Genomic DNA, 17,863 nt, shown 5'->3' on the forward strand with positions numbered 1-17,863 from the left:
CCACCCTGAGCGGCGCCCACCCACATCCCCGCCCCGAGCGGCACGACGCCCCAGTCCCCGCCCCAGCCGAGCCCCGCCCAAGTCCCCGCCCCAACACGGCACCACACCTCCTAAGACCCGCCTCCCAGCGCCGCCTGGCCAAACAAAAACAATAAAACCAACCCCGAGTGCCCCCTCCCAAGGTGCCCCAGCCCGTGCTTGGTAGGCTGGTGCCTGAGCCGGCCCTGATCCCATGTACTTAACAAACCTTTGCTGTTAGTTGTTGTGCCTTGGCTAGTTGCTCTTCACGTTCATTTTGGCCTCTGCCCTATACTTTTCATTGGACTTGCCAGAGTTTACGCTTCTTTGTCTTTTCCTCACTAGGATTTGACTTGCCAATTGTGAAAGGTGCCTTTTAATGTTCTTAGAAAGGCTCTAGCGGCTGCACCAGCGAGCCTCTCCTAAACAAGGCCTGCCATTTTACTTGCACCTGGCAACTACTCCAGCAAGCACTGGAGCTGTTTTGCTGCAAAAACAAATTGGCCAGGTGAGACCGATGGCCTATGGTTCCAAAACTCTCAGTGAGGTGGAGGCGAGGTTTTCAGCTTGCGAACGTGAGGTATTCGCCTGGTATGGTCCCTAACACATTGGGAATATTTAAGTGGCACAGCTCTCATTGTGGTGAGGACATGCCATACTCCAGTAAAATATGTCATCTCTGGAAGAATTAATGAGGGAAGGGTATCCTCTCCCCGGCTGGCGGGATGGACTCTAAGTCTGGTCAATCGGGATATTCGTACTGAGAAGATCCCCCCCATACGAGAATCCTTCCCTATGCTCCGACTACCGCAGGAGATGAGCACGAATGTCCATTGCCAGATCCTGATTTAGACTTACTATCTCCATTCTTCTTAGCAACATCCTGGGAAGAAGTACAAGGAAAAGGGTTAACACTCTGGGCAGTTGATGGGAGTGCTTGTCACCACGAAGGGCATCCTGTTGCAGGGTTTGCTGCAATCCAGGAGGGGACACAGCAAGTGGTGCAGGGTACGGTGAGGCCGCCGTCAGCACAAGCTGCACAATGAATTGCGGTCCTGGCAGTATCGTCTGGGGTAGCACCTGAGGAAAACATCTGTCTGTGTTCTGCTTCTAGTTGGGTGGTTCAAGCCCTTCCCATCTGGAAGAAAAGAGTTCAAAGTAAAAGCCCATACAGGGGTCGGTTCTGGCCACGCTTGACAATCAGGCCAATCAGCTAGCAAAACAAGCTGCTAGGTTAGGATCAGCATATACATGGGATAAGACCCAATTTCAGCTGCTGTAGTTAAGATGCCGTCTCCAGATGTGTCAGCAGGCCATGGCATCTTGACCCTGCAAAAACAGGATAATGATCTCCAAGCCCTTTTAACAGCAGGGAAACATCAAGGATATGTAAGGACAAAAACGGATTGATTATAGCAACATCACCAAACTGTGAATTACCTGTACTGGTTATGCCAATAACTCCACGAAAAGAACTAATAACTGTAGCTCATGGCCAGGGACACTATGCTGCGTCCAAAACTTTGGAACGGGTGTCTAAGTGGCGTGGTTGCCTAACATAAAGGAGGAAATACTGGAACAAACCTTTTCTCGATTTGGTATCCCATCAGAAATAGATTCAGACAGAGGACCACACTTTGTGGGTGAAGTCACAAAAGCGCTGTGTGCGGCCTTACTGGTTATGCCAATAACTCCACGAAAAGAACTAATAACTGTAGCTCATGGCCAGGGACACTATGCTGCGTCCAAAACTTTGGAACGGGTGTCTAAGTGGCGTGGTTGCCTAACATAAAGGAGGAAATACTGGAACAAACCTTTTCTCGATTTGGTATCCCATCAGAAATAGATTCAGACAGAGGACCACACTTTGTGGGTGAAGTCACAAAAGCGCTGTGTGCGGCCTTAAACAGCTTCTTGCTGGCTTATATATACACACCTGCCCCTGGAAATTTCCACTGCTTGCATCCGAAGAAGTGGGTATTCACCCACGAAAGCTCATGCTGCAAAACATCTGTTAGTCTATAAGGTGCCACAGGATTCTTTGTTGCTTCTACAGAACCAGACTAACACGGCTACCCCTCTGATACTTGACACCATGCAAGGCACTGCATTTAGCCGTATGGAGTGGAAATCCATCAACCTCATGAAGAAACTTGCACAAATACAGACGGATATCATCTTCCTTTCCAAATGTAAACGGATGGACATCATACCTAATGGACTAAAGGTAAAAAATCCACTGCTATCTACATACTACACAGACCACAGTGAGAGATTATGCCATACTCTATCTAAGAAACTGAGGAACCACCTGATCAGCATACTATACAGCAAACAGGAAAACATCAAAAAAGAGCTCTCCAACCTAGAGACTCTCATCAATAACCAAACTTCCATACAAACGGACTTCACTAAAATAAGACAGGAGATCTACATTACCCACTTCACCTCTCTAAAAAGGAAAAAGGACTGTAAGCTGTCTAAACTCCTACCTGCCACATGGGGCCACAACCGTGATACCCCTAACCCACCCAGCAATATCGTCAATCTATCCAGCCACACACTCAGCCCAGAAGAACAGTCTGTCCTATCTCGGGGACTCTCTTTCTGCCCTGCCACCCCCACCAACATGATACAGTTCTGCGGCGATCTGGAAGCCTACTTTCGCCGTCTCCGACTCAAAGAATACTTCCAGGACAACACTGAACAGCGCACTGATACACAGTTACCCTCCACCAACAGCACAAGAAGAAGAACTCCATATGGACTCCTCCTGAGGGTCGAAATGACAGTTTGGACCTATACATTGAATGCTTCCGCGACGCGTGCACAGGCAGAAATTGTGGAAAAACAACATCGCTTGCCTCACAACCTAAGTCGTGCAGAACGCAATGCCATCCACAGCCTCAGAAACCATCCTGACATTATAATCAAAGAGGCTGATAAAGGAGGTGCTGTTGTCATCATGAACAGGTCTGACTACCAAAAGGAGGCCATCAGACAACTCTCCAATACCAAATTTTACAAGCTACTTCCTCAGATCCCACTGAGGAATACACTAAGAAACTGCACCATCTACTCAGGACATTCCCTACACTAACACCGAACAAATCAACATACCCTTAGAACCTCGACCAGGGTTATTCTATCTACTACCTAAGATCCACAAACCTGGTAATCCTGGACGCCCCATCATCTCTGGCATTGGAACTCTCACTGAAGGACTGTCTGGATATGTGGACTCCCTACTCAGACCCTATGTTACCAGCACTCCCAGCTATCTCCGTGACACCACTGATTTCCTGAGGAAACTACAATGCATTGGTGACCTTCCAGAGAACACCATCCTAGCCACCATGGATGTAGAGGCTCTCTACACAAACATCCCACACACTGATGGAATACAAGCTGTCAGGAACAGTATCCCTGATGATGCCACAGCACAACTGGTTGCTGAGCTCTGTGCCTTTATCCTCACACACAACTATTTCAAATTTAATGACAATATATATCTCCAGATCAGTGGCACCGCTATGGGCACCCGCATGGCCCCACAATATGCCAATATTTTTATGGCTGACCTGGAACAACGCTTCCTCAGCTCCTGTCCACTCACGCCCCTTCTCTACCTACGCTACATTGATGACATCTTCATCATCTGGACCCATGGGAAGGAGACTCTAGAAAAATTCCACCATGATTTCAACAGCTTCCACCTCTCCATCAACCTCAGCCTGGACCTATCTACACGGGAGGTCCACTTCCTAGACACCACGGTGCAAATAAGTGGTGGTCACATTAACACCACCCTATACCGAAAACCTACAGACCGCTATGCCTACCTTCATGCCTCCAGCTTCCATCCCGGGCACACCACAAGATCCATTGTCTACAGCCAAGCACTGAGGTACAACCGTATCTGCTCTAACCCCGCAGACAGAGACCAACACTTAGAAAATCTCCACCAAGCATTCTCAAGACTACAGTACCCACATGAGGAAATAAGGAAACAGATCAACAGAGCCAGATGTGTACCCAGAAGCCTCCTACTGCAAGACAAGCCCAAGAAAGAAACCAACAGGACTCCACTGGCCATCACATACAGTCCCCAGCTCAAACCCCTCCACCGCATCATCAGGGATCTACAACCCATCCTGGACAATGATCCCACACTTTCACAGGCCTTGGGTGGCAGGCCAGTCCTCGCCCACAGACAACCTGCCAACCTGAAGCATATTCTCACCAGCAACTGCACACCGCACCATAGTAACTCTAGCTCAGGAACCAACCCATGCAACAAACCTCGATGCCAACTCTGCCCACATATCTACACCAGCAACACCATCACAGGACCTAACCAGATCAGCCACACCATCACCGGTTCATTCACCTGCACGTCCACCAATGTAATATATGCCATCATATGCCAGCAATGCCCTCTGCTATGTACATCGGCCAAACTGGACAGTCTCTAAGGAAAAGGATAAATGGACACAAATCAGACATTAGGAATGGCAATATACAAAAACCTGTAGGAGAACACTTCAACCTCCCTGGCCACACAATAGCAGATTTTAAGGTGGCCATCCTCCAGCAAAAAAACTTTAGGACCAGACTCCAGAGAGAAACTGCTGAGCTCCAATTCATTTGCAAATTTAACACCATCAGTTTAGGACTAAACAAAGACTGTGAATGGCTTGCCAATTACAGAACCAGTTTCTCCTCCCTTGGTTTTCACACCTCAGCTGCTGGAACAGGGCCCCATCCTCCCTGATTGATCTAACCTCGTTATCTCTAGCCTGCTTCTTGCTGGCTTATATATACACACCTGCCCCTGGAAATTTCCACTGCTTGCATCCGAAGAAGTGGGTATTCACCCACGAAAGCTCATGCTGCAAAACATCTGTTAGTCTATAAGGTGCCACAGGATTCTTTGTTGCTTCTACAGAACCAGACTAACACGGCTACCCCTCTGATACTAAACATCAAACAGCGGTTGCACATAGCTGCTCACCCGCAAAGTCTGTTATCGTCGAGAGGCTAATAGAGCCATGAAAACTGCTCTTAGAAAAGTAATAGATGTGCAAGGAAGGGATTGGGATAGCAAACTCCCATATATCCTAGCGGCCATGCGATCTACTAGAACTGTGTGAGGGTTTTCACCGCACGAGATGCTAACTGGGAGAATTATGCACACCCCTGAACTTTAGTGGGTGGGAGGAGTTCCACCGGATGAGTACCTTCCCAGGGTGCAAATAGACTTATACATGTCACAGTTGCTAGACACCATCAGCAGTCTTCAACATCGAGTAGCTCCTCAACTAAAAGCTAATAACCAAGTCATTAGTGCTTGGTTAGGCCACATTAATGATGTAGGATGGGTGGTTGGTACAAAGGTAATGTTTAGGTATTATATAGAAAAGGCCATGTCCTTAGTCCTCGTTGGGTGGGTCCAGTTATCATAACAAACGGAGCAAGTGCCTCTGTATATCAGGTTCAAATACCAGCAAAGAAGGGGATCAAATTAAAGTGATTCCATAGCAGCCAGGTAAAGGAATGGAAAGGAAATCAACCCATTTAACTGTGCCAATCATATTTTCTCTTCCATTCCTAGATCGACATGACCGCCATCATCCTATTCTCTATGTATATAGGTTGCACTGTATTTGTTAAGGTTTGGTTAATTGATTTGGTTGAAGGTGACCATCTGTTCTGTATAACAGGAGTCATTATGCCACAGAGGATCCCATGGCCACCCTGGATCCTTTGGAACAAAATGACCCCATTTCTGTTTTAATGATCAAGGAAGAACCGTGCTGTGTGCTCAAGTGGGTCAAAGAAAGATCGAACAAGGCAGGTATATTTCAAGCAGTAATTTCAGAAATGTGCCTTAACTATCAGGCTGCACCTGTGGGATGCAGAGAAAAACAGAAATGTCATGTAAGTGGGATATAGTAAAACCTCTTTTGGGAATTGTACCAAACTTAGGGTGCCCAACAGTTCTCAGATTTGCGGTTGCATTAAATTGGAAGTACCTGAGCATGTACCATGGGGTGGGTTTCTGGAAATATATCAGCTCCTTGGGTTCATGAAAGACCTAGTGCCATGTTCAGAATTAGTACTCCAGCACAGTCCTTCCTTCTCGGCTCTCAATGTACTGTTGTATCCACACCTTCTTGCAATAGTTCGTCTATGCAGGGAAATGGATGTAAAGCAGGAAGAGTCTTTTCATTGTAAAACTTTCTACTGCAGTAAGATCAAGGTTAAATTTTCCCGTAAATAGTTAGACTTGTATAGGGAGGTTTAAAATGAATGTTACAACGGCAGACTCTGGTAAATGGTCTATGGTAGGTCCGTATGGAATAAGAGTATACCAATTTGTTTTGGTTCTTCCTTCTCCTATTCCTAGTTTAACTGGTCCCGTGGTAATTAGGGAAGAAGCAAATCAAACAGTTATTACACATCCCCAGTCTGCGATAAGGAATGTTTTAATCAGCACTACCCCCTCTGTAATACTATGGTTGTATTTGGGTTCAATGCAAATTTTTCGCCATGTGACAATTTATTCATCGGGTGGGTCATAATTTGGCAAAGCCACAGGTGTCGGCAGTTACATCTTTTAAAACAGGTGTAACACCGACAAGAGGGGAAATGTTAATTTCAGTATACATGTTTGCCGAATTATTCTGTATAAAAGTTAAAATAAGTTCTGTAAATCAAAAGGCCATTTTGTTTTGGTAAAGGACAAGGCGACCTCCATTGGGGGTCAGGTTCTTGTTCCTCAGTACCTAGAAAAGGCGGGAAAGTGGGAAGAGCAGGAATCTGACCTTGCCCAGCAACAGCTCCCTACAGAGACCAATGAGGGGAGGGGCCAGGGGCACTGGCTCTTGAGCTTTTGAGCTGTCAGAGGTGCAGGTGGCTGCTCTCTCTCCTGGTGCGGTACAATCTTGCCACTGGCTATGGGCCTGCAATAGCTACTTACTAATTAAGTTGGGGTTGTTTGTTTGTTGTTTTGGGAAAGCAAACTTGCATACACGGACCTGGTCCGATTAGTTAGATCAATCGTGCACTCAGGACGACGCAAAGCGGGTTAGGGTGGGAGTTAAGATAGGGATACGTACCTGTCTGTTTCATCTGTTGTCCACGGTCAGTGTTCACTACTGGCTTCTCTTTTCTGGATCCTGCACCCCTTTATCGCTGATGTCTGTAAAGATAGAACATCTTGTATTATAAGTGCCTGTGTGTTATTCGAATCTCCAGAATCATTAATCCATTCCCCTTTCCATTCCTTCCTCTCCCCTTAGCAAATAAAGTGTTGTTGTTTTATTTTATAGCTTTGTGTGTGTGGAGTTCATTAAAGTCAGCTCTGATAGATGGCCTTAAAAGGGGGACTCAGCGGGAGATAAACTGTAAGGCTCCCCGAGATCTTCTGATCAGATCGGCCTAGAGAGATAAAAATCCTTACGCTTGTTGAACCTCATCAGATCTCTTTTGGCCCAGTCCTTCTTGAGAGTGGGAAGGGGCTGGGACAGCAGCTTAAAGCCACATCTCCCCAGGGCAGCACAGCACAGCGTGCAGCGCAGGGGGCACATTTCAGTTAGTTTCACTTTGTGCAACTTAACCCTGAGGTTCTCAGCCCTGTGAATGAGACTGTGGAATTACCCAGCCCGTGGGAAAGACTGTGAGTGTAAAATATTCCCCAGGGTTGTTCCATCCCTGGGGGACCATCTGCCTCTGGAGGCTGGGGATGGAATCAGGACCTTTCACTGCCAGGCTTCTGCTTATGACCAGGACTACGTCAGCCGTGATCAAGTCTAAACAGTGACTTCCAATGAGCCTTAGCCCACCGACTGTTGTTAACGGGCAAGGCGGAAAGGCCTCAATTTACAACAATGGCCTAATTTTGGGTACCTCAGTTTCTCCCTTTGAACTACCGGACTGCAGGGAACTTGTTCCAACTGCAGCCACAGCTGCATGTGGAGTCCTTGGGCACTGCAGGTGTCCAGCCCCTACGCATGTAAAGGCAGGATCCCATATTTGGATCTGACATCAAGAGACATTCTTGAAATCTGGCCCCAGCCCACCACTGTGCTCTGCCTCCCATGCTGCCCAGGGTGGGCCAAAGGGGCTGTAGGGAAGGGGTAAAGCCCTCCCCCACCCTGGGAAATTCCTCCCACACAGGTGCCACTTGTGCCTCCCCCCAGCAGCTGTAGGCACAAGGAGTGCTCGGGGAGGGGGGAGCATGGACAGACTGGAGGGGGAGGGGGTGGAGCAGGGATAGAGGGGTGTGACCAGGGTGAAGCTGCACCTCAGTTTTATACAGGGCCGCCGAGAGGGGGCAAGAGGGCAATTTGCCCCAGGCCCCGGCCCGCAGGGGCCCCTACGAGTTTTTCGGGGCCCTGGAGCAGGGTCCTTCACTCGCTCCGGGAGCCCGGAAAACTCTTGCGGGCCGGGCCCTGAGCTTCTTCTGCTCCCGGTTCGGCGGCGGGAATCCTTCCGCTCTGGGGTGGAAGGACCCTCTGCTGGCGAATTACTGCCGGCGGGACCCGCCGCCGACGTGCAGCCCGGTCTTGGCGGTAATTCGGCAGCAGGGGTCCCCGCCACGGGTCTCCGGGCACTTCGTGGCGGGTCATGAAACGGAAGGGCCCCCCGCCACCAAATTACCGCCGAAGTGGGGGCCCCTGCCGCCGAAGACCCCAGGCCCCCGGAATCCTCTGGGCGGCCCTGGTTTTATACCCTGGCAAAGCCACTAACACCATTAAAATGAGTGCAGCACACTACTCAGCTGAGCTGCAACCTCTATATTAACCATGTATTTAAAGTGCTGCAGCGTCGTACTCAGGAACTAGCAGCATCTGCAGCAGCATCTCTGCTCAGCCCAGCTTCCCAGCACAGCTGAATTCCCTCCTTCTCCCAGACGGCTGCTTTCCCGACTCCTGCCCCAGTCCCCGGGCTGCTCCCAGATCCCCTCCTGCAGTGGAATGGACACGTGGCCTGAGAGCCCTGGACACTGGATTTCTCTGTTCACCCCACACCATGGACCCTGCAGGAGCGCTAGTGCAAGCTCCCCTCACCCGCTGCCCTTGATCACTGGTTTGCAGCCCCCAGCTGGGAAAGCTCATTCTCCATGGACCAATGAGTCCCTGGTCTCTCTGCTGGGACTCACAGACAGGAGAAAATCGGTGCAGGCCTTGCTGGGTGTGGTTACGGGTGACGGGGTCACCTACCCCACTAGGGCCCAGGCCGAGATCCCAGCACATTCCACGCTAGCCCCTGACCTGCCATCAGATGGACTTTCAGCTTCTGTCCCTGTGGTGGGGGGAGGCATTGGGTCATTGCCCTGGGGGAGCTGCTGGGCGAGGGAGGCGATTTACCTGCTCACAGACCCAATGGGCTAGTTTTACTTTGGTTATTATAGTTGAAAAGTCATGGAAGATGGGAGAGATTCCAGCAGACTGGAAAAGGGCAAATGTAGTTCCCATATATGAAAAAGGAAATAAGGACAAGCCAGGCAGTTACAGACCAGTCAGCTTAACTTCTGCACCAGGAAGATAATGCAGCAAACAATTCAGGAATCCATCTGAAAACATCTAGAAGATAATAGGAGAGAAGCAATAGCCAGCTTGGATTTATCAAGGACAAGTTGTGTCAAACCAGCCCCGATAGCTTTCTTTGACTGGGTAACAAACCTTGCGGATGGGGAAGCGGCAGATATGGTTTATCTAGACTTTAGGAAGGCTTTCAATGCAGTCTCACATGACCTTCTCCTTAACAAACTAGGGAAATACAACCTAGATGGAACTACTCTAAGGTGGGTGCATAACTGGTTGGGAAACTGTTCCCAGAGAGTAGTTATCAGTGGTTCACAGTCAGGCCGGAAGGGCATAAGGAGTGGGGTCCCACCATGCTCAGCTCTGGGTCCAGTTCTGTTCAATATCTTCATTCATGATTTAGATCCTGGCATAGAGAGTACAGTTACATAGTTTCAGAGCAGCCGTGTTAGTCTGTATCCACAAAAGAACAGGAGTACTCGTGGAACCTTAGAGACTAACAAATTTATTTGAGCATTAAGCCACTGAGCCATCCCACCCCACTCCAGGGGCAGCCATGTGCTGGGAATGACGCAGGGCAACAATTTCCCACCTACACAAGGACAAATCGCTGCAGATAACACGGGTGGAAAATGCCCCTCACGAGAGAAGATTTTAAACTGACGTTTGAGACTCATGGGGAGAACGGGGGAAATCGGGGGAGACGGGAGAGCTGATCATTGGAGGGGAAAGGGGGGAAATCGCCCCAGATTTTATAGCCCCGTGTGAGACACTGAGCGAGAAAAGGCAGAACTAGAGAGAATTTGTATCGGGGCGAGAGCCATGTGGCACAAACCGGGACAGGATCCAATTAACCCCCCTCGCCCCTACCCCCGCCCACCACTTCTCCCCCCACTGGGGAATTTCCTGGCTGCACCGAGACCGTTCAACCCCCTCCCCCGCGTCCCACTGACCTTCCCCCTCCAACTCCAGCTTCTCCTCCCTGCCTGACACCCCCATCTCCCCCACACCACAGGATCCCCCGCCAGGCCCCAGTCTCTGCCCCCCAAATCCCAGCGATGCCGGGGGCAGCTCCTGCTGCAGCTCCACTGGGGCTGAGGCAGCTCTGAGGCTTCTCCCGGGTTCCCCGGGGCAGAGTCACTTTCCTGCCCAGCCGCAGTGCCCCCCCCGGGGTCTCTCACTCCCCGGGGGCTCCGTGGGAGGCTGGACACCAGGGATGCAGGACGGCAGGAATGGGGGTGACAGGCCTCCTGTTCCTCAGTCTCACGGCGGGACCCAGGGGGTTCGTCGCTCTCCGGCTCGGGAGCACTGGGAAGACCCGACCGTGGAGGGGCCGTCGCTGGGGGGGGACGGCCCCGCGCAGGCACTGAGCACGTCCTTATATCACTTCTGTGGCGGGAAAAGGGCTGAGGAGATAGAACGCTGAGGGCTGGTTTTGGCGGGTGTGACGGTGCTGCCCGTGGGAGCCAGCTGAGGTCACTCAATCAGGGTGAACTGCAAACAGAACAGGGCAGACAAACCCCAAATGCTGGTGGTTATTCCAATACTTAGATTTACCAACCAGCACAAAACAGCTTCTACAGTACCTTACTGGTCACTTAGAAGTCCAAACCCCGCAGTTCCCTTAAAGTGCCCAGCCTCAGGCCTCCGTCCAGACACACCTGTCAGATATGATGATGATTCCTGAGAATCTTACTTCATCATATAAAAGAAAAGGTTCTTCCAATCCCAAAGGATCAGCCACATACCCAGGTCCAATTATAACTTAGATCTTACCCAAAATACACGCTATAGCCAATTCTTATTAACTAAGCTAAAATTTATTAAAAAAGAAAAGATAGAGAGTGTTGGTTAAAAGATTAATCTACAGACAGACTTGAATTCAATTCTTGAGGTTCAGATACACAGTAGAGATGAGCTTGTAGTTGCCAAAAGTCCTTTTAGAAATAGTCCATATGTTATAGTCCAAGTTCCATATTCAGGGTGGCCCCAGTCAATGACTGGTGATCTCAATCCTTATGGCTTAAGGTCTCCCCCTCTTGAAACCCAAAGCAGATCTGAGATGAAGAAGGATCGTGTCCCAGGCTTCTTATACATTTCCAGCAGCCTTTCGGCCTGAGAAAACAATAGGCTCAACTCCTTCTCCCAAACATCCTGGCAATTAGCACAGAGTAATTTACCCATTAAACAGTTCAGATACAGGTTAGCACAACCTTCAAAGAGACACAGAGACAATAATACTATTTTACTCAAGTATCATTATAAATGTTAATATTCCTTTTTTTGATCTTTGAATTAAAACTATAGCAATAGACAAGACTTGTTTGCTTGCATCCCAAGCCCTGAGCAAACATCTCCCCTTCTACCTCTAACAATGCAGACTTGCATTTCAAAGCTCTAGTCATTTACATATCTTCCTAACCCGTCCTTAAGGTTCACTCATGGGTTAGGTCAGTCTATGAGTTAATGAACTCTTTCTGGCCCTGCCATCTTTCAATGAGATATTGTATCACAGTCATAACGTCACAGCGGGAAAAACTGGTTTGGACTGGTTTGAGCCTGTCCCCTGATGGTAAACAAGTCCCCTCTCAGAGATGGAGTCCAGGGGTCAATAGTTCATATGCTCCAGATTGGATCTTATTTTAAAGCCAGTGATTTACTTCGTAGACATCTTATTAACCAACTAATGGAACCTATTCAACAGTTCATACTTCTCACACCTAACAATGAGATAAAAAAAAGAACACATACAAGCCTTGTCAGTAACAGCTAATGTCCCAACTGGGACGCACGTGAGCTTGTTGCAGAGCTGCTGCTCAGGGATGGGAACCTCCTGGCACCCCAGCCTCCAAAATCACTCAGGCTGCACTTTCTGCACGACTAGGTGCTGGCTGAGGGGGGCGTGGGAATTGGTGGCCTCTGCTGCAGGTGATGGGAATCGCAGGTATTTAAAGCCATGGCCTAGAGGAGGGAAGTGCCTAACTCCAGAGTCTGCAGCTGCCTAGGGCCAGGGCTGAGGATTTAGAGCCCCTAGTGCTGCCGTTGCAAGGTTCAAGCATGCTCAGCCCTGGCATTGCCACCCCTCCTGCGGCTAGTAGCTGCAGCTGGCTAAGGCTGGCCTCTGGGAACTGGCCCCATGGCTGTAGCCAGAGAAGCTGCAGGTGGCTCTGTGACAACTGGGGCCATTAAGCTAGAGCAGCTAAAGACACTGGAGTTCACCTCAAGGAACAGAGGGCACCAGTAGGACAGGAATGTCAAGGGGAGCAGGGAAGGAGGGAGCAGGTCAGGCTGGCAGAGGGAGCTTCCAGCTGGGTGGGAGCATTTCCAAAGTGGAAAGGAAACAAGTATGGGGAGAGGTGGTGGTGACCAGGTAGCAGACTAGCATGTAGATGGGAGCAGAGGGAGAGAGGCTGGTGGCTTCAGATTCCCAAGGGCTCAGTCCTGACTTTGGGGAGATGGTGTTTGCAGGTGGCTGGTTCACATGGCAGGATGGGGGCTGAGGGGGGGAATCTGTCAGAACTGATCAGGTATCTGCTGGCTTTAGAACTCTGAGCTGAGACTAGGACCACCTGCCGTGACTGGTGACATGGGGGGTACTGGAGACATGGCTAGAGAAGGTCTGAATGAGGAAGGAGATAAATCTGTGGGGAGTTTCCTTGATCACTATGAAAGTTCTGCTCACTGTGGACACTGGTAAACCCACATGGGTGTACAGCTCAATAAGAAAACCCCGGGGCGGAGGGAGCTGTGTATGGCAAGGCGTACAGTCATGTAGGGTGTGTGATCAAAATGAAAAATGTCTCTGAGGTTCAGTACCGGGTATCCTATGGCACCAATGGCACTGCCCCACCAGGCCCACACTCGGAGCCCACAGTGACTACATAGGGGCCTACAAATATGTTTGGTGCCGGGACCCACAAAAGGCTAATCCGGTCCTGACTGCCTGAGCACTATTTCAGCCTCACATTTTTGGGTGGACCTCCTACAGTGGGAGCTGCAGAGCCCTCCCCCGCAACACCCCCCCCCTCCTGGTGTTGGGAGGGGAACAGGAGAAAGAACAAAATAAGCAAGAGAAGAAGAGAAAGGAGGGAGGAAGGGATGGAGGAAAATGTGAAACAAAAAGGACAAACCCTAATGTCCCCAGTGATTCTAAGGGACAAAATCCCAGGTGCGCAATAAAATTCTGCCTCTTTAAGCACGTGTTTTCCATGCCTAGAATTCAACTCTCACCAGATGGATCAGACTGAACAGGTTTCAAACCTCCAGGAGGCTCTTACCTTCTAAACAGGGACGGCTGTTTTCTAGTAAAATCACTAAAAGGGAAGGAGAAAACTCGAAAGAGGTTCCTCCTGGCGCTCACGTCCATAAACCCGAATACTCTCTCAGTCCTCAGAGAGAGACCTGGAGAAGGAGAAGGAGACCTGGAGAAGGAGACTTGCTCCAGTAAAGCCACAGGGTCTCTGAGGTTTCCCTGGCCCCTCGCCCCTGTCCTGCCTGGCTGATGTCAGCATCTCTCTGTGAGGTCACCACCTCCCCACCACCTTGGACCAATAGGCTGAGGTCCTGCAAAAGGCCTTTGTGATGTCACTGCCACACCCCTCCCTTGCTGGGTTAACGTCCTGCCCCTGGCCAGGCACTTTGCAGGTTTGAGCTACTCCTGTGGATCACCCCACTCAAGGAGCGTTCGTTCTAGGCAGCAAGCCGGCTAGGCAGGAAACATCAGACGCTGCTCCCAATGCTACCTCAGATTTTCAGAAATTAGTCGACTTTATGGCAAGAGACCATTAGAGCATCTAATCTGACCCCCTGTGTATCGCAGGCCTCCTGTAGGACACAAGAGCTACTTTTGGGGCAAACACATTCCATAAAGGCATCTAGTCTTCATGAAATGACATCAGGAGATGGAGAATCCACCACTTTCCTTGGTAACTTGTTCCTGTGGTGAATCATCCTCGCTGTTGAATATTTGTGCCTTAGTTGTAATATGAATTTGTCTCTTTTCACCTTCCAGCCATTGGGTCTTCTTAGGCCTTTCTCTGCTCGATTCAAGAGCCCTTTAATACCCAATCTTTTCTCTCCATTAAGGCACTTCAACACTTCAATGAAGTCACCTTTCAATCTTCTTTTGAGAAGCTAAACAGGTTGAGCTCTTTCAATAGCTCACTAGAAGGCATTTTCTCCAGCCCTCAGAACCGTGTCACCTCCTGTGACATTACTGACATAATCTGTAACTGTATAGATCACTGTTGCGACCACTGTTCTATATTCGCAGCCAATATTGTAGAAAGGTTGTTGTGTAAGAGGTCTATGGAGAGGTTCTGATTGGCTGATTATAATGATGCTATCTCTAGATGTGTATCATTTTTGTAGTTGATGTTATGAATATTGGCTCTATGCTGCCCGTATTTCAAACTTGTGCTCTGCTTCCAGGAACACCCCAGCCAGACAAGTTGGTGTCAGTTCTGCCTAGCCTGCTTGATGGCCCATTACGGACCATCAGCTCTACAGTCGACCCACTGAGAGAAGGCAGATACACCTTGTGACTCAGCAAGCTATGGAAGGACCTGCCTATGGACAGAACTCTAAGGTTTTTCTATGCCATGTGCTTAGGGAAGATGTATTTTCCATGCCCTGGTTCCTCGCTGACCCAGAGAGAACAAAGGAACATGAAAACAAAACCTTCCCCACAGATTTGAAAGTATTTTCTTCCCTTATTGGTCCTTTTGGTCATGTGCCAACCAGGTTATCTGAGCTTTTTAACCCTTTACAGGGTATTTAATGCTACCTGTAGCTATACGTTTATGACACCCTGTAAATAGCAATCTGCAGAATGATTCTGAGAAAGGGCAGGGTGAAGGGAAGTGGCTTCAGCAGATTTACTGAGCATGCTCAATGCACCCTAAGTAGCAAATTCCTACACACAGCAGTTTCTCACACTACACCTGAGGCAGCATGAGGCAGGGGCTCCATTGCTGTCCAGATCCCACCCAAGAGCAGATCCCCAGGGGCTGCGAGACCCTCAGCTTCTGGGACCTGTGTGTGGAGTCTCTTCTGCCCACCCAGGGCTGCCCCTGGGGTCCTTCTGGCCCCTGGTGCCTGCAGCCCCTGGCCAGCAGAGCCTGGGACTGGGTCCAGCTGGAGAAAGTCCCCACCTCGGATGGGCACAGAAAGTGCTTCAGTGAACGTCTGTCCCTGGAGCAGCCCCTCTGGCACCGCAGCAGCAGCCCGGAGCTCAGCCCCGGCTCCCAGCGCACACTGGAGGCAGCAGCACGCACCAGCAGTGTCTGGTACCTTACAAAGCCCGGCCACCAGGAGCTGCCCCACGGCTCTTTTCCTTGTTTTTCCTGCTTCCTTCCTACCAGCCCCCCACTGCTCCAGCCCCTTCCTGGCTCCTTCAAGCCCAACCCAGGCTGCAGCTGCCGCACTCACCGGGCCAGGGACTGTCTGAGGTGGGAACTAGCCCCATCTCTGCTCCTCCTCCTGCCCCTGTGTGTCCCAGAGCCGCTGCAGGGACTGACCCGCACCCAGACTCTCGCTCCTATTAGCGCTCACAGGGGCCAATCCAGCTACGGGAGAGTGAGCGCCCTGGGAGCAGGGAAGTGACCACATCTCCTGCCAGAGGGTGGAGGAGGAGGAGGAAGAAAGGGAAAGAGGAGAGACTGAAAGGGGATAAGGAGAAATAAGTGGGAAAGCAGCACGTCACTAAGGCTAAATGACTATAGACACCACTCAGCTAAGGGTTAAACAACACAGTGATAAAGTTCAGGTCAAATCAGGAAATCAATGAGTTAACAAGGATATTGCGCTGGAATCAAGTCGTCAATTTAGTCCAACCATCAGATTAATACAGTAGAAAAACCAACCCCTATAAATCCTAAAAGAGCAACCCAAGAAGGCAGGTGCACATTTAGTGATGCCAAAACCCCAATCAGAGATTTTGACCCAGGCAGTGCAACCCAGATTTACCCAGCTGAATATTTCAATGCTGAAACCAAATCATTGCTGACATTTAGCCCACAACCTCAAAGCTAATTACAGTTTTCTCCTTAGATTTCACTATTCTGTAGCTAATACTTCTCCTCGCCCTCTCGGCCCAGAACACATACAGACCTTAGAGACATTAGTAAAAAGTTCAAACAGCTCTCGCTGAACAATACGTATCTGACCGCTCAAGTCCTTCCACTGCTTGCGCAGGTGAGGAGCATTCGTTCAGTGATTCTATAGGGCAGGGTTTTAAGGCTATTAAGATTTGGGAACTATTCTTCCTAACATCTTCCCGTTGTAGATTTCAGAGGTGTTCACACACTGACACCCACTGAGCGACATCGTTACACTCCAATCTAATAGAAAGGCTGGGAGGTCTCCAAGTTCATAAAAGAAAGACAAAAAATAGAAAAGGGAACAAAGAGTTTCTAAGATAATAAGGGGTTGGATCTCTGCACCTCTCGGGCTTTGGATTCACCCAGAGTAGGAACTGTAGCTGCAGTTTAGGAACCAGGTAATGGCATAGATTTCCTCTCTCTCAGGAGCAGGGAGTGACCTATGTCTCATTCTCTCTGTCTCCCATCAGGTGATGGGACCGTGAGTGAGAATGAGGAGAAACCCCAGCAGGAAGATGCTGAGGAATTAGAACCACCTGTGCTCTATTTTCACACTTTCTAACCTTTCAAAGAAGCAGGAGGCAGAGAGGTGAAGGAATCAGCTGTTTTTCTCTCTGTGCTTCATCTAACTTTGGATCCAAATGGTAAAAGACAGTTGTTCCCAATTTAATCATGGCGTCCTTCAGGAGGGTGACCAATGTCACTTAACTAGGAGCCGGGTTCTAAAATAATTTACCTGGGCCACAGGTCACCATAGCTTCCATCTCAGGGGTGAAAATCAACCACTAGTACCTGCAATTTCTACCTGAGCTCTTGTCAAATCTTTGACCTTCCTTGGAGTAATTTGACACTTCTCTGGTGTAGAATTCTTCACCAACCACACAACAGATCAGTAGCGACAGTGAGGCACAACTCCTCAACTATGCCCTTTTATTTCTTTAATCTGGTGGCACAGATTTAAATTAGGGACTAAATTCAGGTGCGGCTTAGAGTCCCTGTAAGACACCAAATGTCAGGTCTCTATTAAACATAGGTATCTTTTGCAGCTATATCACATTCAACACGGATTTCATTTTCTACACATTTGCAGCATCTCCCATGGGTGAGCTGAACAGAAGTGTCACTTCCATTTTTCCCATCTCTACCTAGCTAGGGATTGCATTTCCCAAACAATAGGCAACATGCAGCTGATTA

At 49.4% G+C, this 17,863-nt stretch overlaps 1 long non-coding RNA gene across 3 annotated transcripts; it reads right to left on the reverse strand.

Moving 5' to 3' along the window:
• Window positions 1-611: 611 nt before the first annotated feature.
• Window positions 612-9,965, reverse strand: LOC120385085. 3 transcript variants are annotated; one of them, XR_005589250.1, is made up of 4 exons: window positions 9,922-9,965; window positions 7,140-7,222; window positions 6,054-6,208; window positions 612-1,156 (listed from the first exon to the last, which is right to left on the reverse strand). It is a non-coding gene; the product is annotated as an uncharacterized LOC120385085 (long non-coding RNA). The 3 variants fall into 3 exon arrangements; XR_005589251.1 differs by lacking the exon at window positions 9,922-9,965 and adding an exon at window positions 9,542-9,566; XR_005589252.1 differs by lacking the exon at window positions 9,922-9,965 and adding an exon at window positions 9,393-9,492.
• Window positions 9,966-17,863: the final 7,898 nt, after the last annotated feature.

This window comes from Mauremys reevesii, linkage group 17, assembly GCF_016161935.1.
Source record: "Mauremys reevesii isolate NIE-2019 linkage group 17, ASM1616193v1, whole genome shotgun sequence".
NCBI lineage: Eukaryota > Metazoa > Chordata > Testudines > Geoemydidae > Mauremys > Mauremys reevesii.